Source organism: Cherax quadricarinatus, chromosome 1 (assembly GCF_038502225.1).
Source record: "Cherax quadricarinatus isolate ZL_2023a chromosome 1, ASM3850222v1, whole genome shotgun sequence".
NCBI lineage: Eukaryota > Metazoa > Arthropoda > Malacostraca > Decapoda > Parastacidae > Cherax > Cherax quadricarinatus.
In genome coordinates, this window is record NC_091292.1 from 103,422,846 (window position 1) to 103,425,922 (window position 3,077).

Here is a 3,077-nt window from a genome sequence, read left to right on the forward strand (position 1 = left end):
CTTGGCAGCCCTCAACATGACGTCGCCACGTTTGTTGTGTGATGTAGACTTGTGATAATCATCACATTATCATGCCCAGGCTATCGGGCGACCACGTTTTTGTGATAAATTGTGTTTCGTATTTCAAATTATTTCTTTATTCCAATTAAATTTACGAATATAATTTGTTCTGACTTTCCAATGTGGTTGCATTAAGTACGGTATTATTAGAGCCATATTATGGTAAGACAGATATGCTGATGGGTCATCATAATTTACGATTTAGTGGTGAGATATTTGTGAATTGTTCAAATACAAATGGAAATTATTGTAATGCTTTTTTCATTGGTCACTTCTGTGAATGCTTCATATAACATAGATAGAGGGAAGTGTAAAACCCATTTTAATGAAAGGAAGCAACTTGTTTCATTACTGGATCATTGAAACATTTTAGAAAAACAATTATGTATAATATACGAGTTTATTGCTTTCGCCTTATTGTTTTGGCTCAAGGTAAGATTTCTAGTAATAAAATATAAAGCTAGTTAATATGGAAACTGATGATTAAAAAAATTATTGCAAATTTTAGAGTTTCTGCTCGAAAATTATTTGTTACCTAATGCGACCATAATACATGTACTTCCTAAATACAAACCTTTTGTAATTTTAAGTGATCTCTGCTCCCAAATCAGAAATGATGCAGATTTTTATCATGTGCATGGTTCATTTAAATTATAAAAATGGGGAAAATGTGCTTGTCATTCTTTTAAAAAAATATCCACATCAGTAATAGCAAAAGATACAGCGAATTTTGAAAATTTATACGGGTGTGATTTATACAAATCTGGTATTAATTCACCTGGAAATATTTGTGATAATTATTTTCATGCATTGTAATACGTGATAACATGAAGACGCACAACGTATACTAATGTTGTATATTAGTGACCACCCACACAAGTGGTCGTCCGGTGTATGATAACGACTTGTTTCTGAAGATGCTCAAACTTGTCAAGTGTTGCTACCTCCATATCAGTGACGACGGCACAAGCCAGGAAACGTTAGGCAACGTTACCATAGGCTGGTAACGTGTTCATTCCGAGTTTCTCACCATGTATATAAGGGAGTTGCCCAGAGGTATCCTACCAATTCACTCTCAGCGAGCGTAGCACCTACACAACCCAGCCCAAGATTATTTAGCTGTACATAGAAATATACGTAACCATAAAACATGATTCAGATGAAAATTTTCACATTTTTCTTAGGCTTATCCATGACCGCTCTTTCGGCTTCCCTCACTCTCCCCCACAAGTCGTTGGGTCAAGCAGTCATTTTGAACGGCACTTCGGTGGAAATTGGTTACATGGAGAAGGCCTTCTTGTTCTGCAGGGCGGAAGTGACGACCACTGACAATCTGCACCACTACCAGGTGCAGTGGCGGTACCCCACAGGAAGCATGGTAGACAGATGGTCCAACAATAACTACTACGTGTACTCCCTTGGCACTGGCACCCACGTCCCTCACTCCTACCTCGTCTTTCACTTCTTCTCCAGTACATACGCCGGAGATTACACCTGTGTCTTGCTTTACGACAACACTGAGGTTCACTCTACGACGATCAACATCTCGTCACAACAACAAAGATAGCATGAGCTGCAAATCCATAAATATTTATTGTTATTTATTCATCGTAATGTTTCTCAGTGATATTACCGAAATTTAATAAATTAATGTAAAATAAAATGACACTTTTTCTTAAGGTAATCCTACAACAGCGTTTTCAGAAAAGTTTGTGATTTGTCTGAGTGAAACTGTGAATAATATAATTCTCGTTTAATTAATAGGATAATAAGCATAGTGGATGATACGTCACTGAAACGTGTCTAATAAAGTACTTAACATTACTCATCATTATTACTACATTCGTGGGGGAGCTGTAAACCGGTATGGATCATACAGCGCCTGGAGTAAGGGAAGGCACTGGCTTAATTCCTTAGATCAAGAGCCTTTCACAATCATCAAAGAACCTCTCTGGAGGGGTTAATATTACACAGCATAATTTACCATTTACATTTGTGTATATTTGTTATGTAATCATCAAAAATCTTGTACCTATCAAAAAGGTTACTACTAAAATCGTGCAATAATTTATATGTATAATGCTATTACATATATATATATATATATATATATATATATATATATATATATATATATATATATATATATATATATATATATATATATATATATATATATAACATACTCAAACAGCTGGTTTCCACGCTCATAAAAACAAACAGTACCGTAAGAGCTGCCACCTTTCTCTCCAGCACCTCATTGTGGCAATCCAGAGAGGAAGTGCCTCGTATGTATATCTTGAGTTCCCGACCGTCGTCCAAGGAGTTCCACAACTTTATTTAAAAGGTTTCATATTCTGAGACTGATCGAGTACACACATCCTTGTCTATATTTTATGAGGCGAAAAGCTAATTGCAGTGAATGAGCTCAGTTTGCTTGCTCTCTCTCTCTCTCTCTCTCTCTCTCTCTCTCTCTCTCTCTCTCTCTCTCTCTCTCTCTCTCTCTCTCTCTCTCTCTCTCTCTCTCTCTCTCTCTCTCATCTTGTTGCTCTGTTTCAAATTCAGAAAGAATAAGAGTCAATACTGTGGCTGAAGCAATACACAAATTACACTTGTATAAAGGACTGAAACTTAATGACGATATTTCAGTCTGACTTGGATCATTAACAAGTCACACAGAAACGGGAAAGGAAGTGTGGGTTATTTGTGCACTTTGTACTTTGTCTAAATATTGGTAGAGGGAATATACTGGTACTAAAAAATCAGCCCATGTGCTTGTCTTTATTTGCTTGGGAACTGTTCTTTGTCTAAAGACTTAATTTACGGTCAGGTATAACACGTGTTTTCTTTTTATACCTGTGTTTGTATATGGTAACCTGTCCGAGATTTGAACCTGAGATGTCCGGCATGCTTTCTCTCATAGTAAACAACAATAAAGGAAAGAATTTATTCTAGTGTGTAGGAATATGAAGGCAATAAGTTCGTATCATTGTTTTCAAAGTTTAGTTGAATCTTTC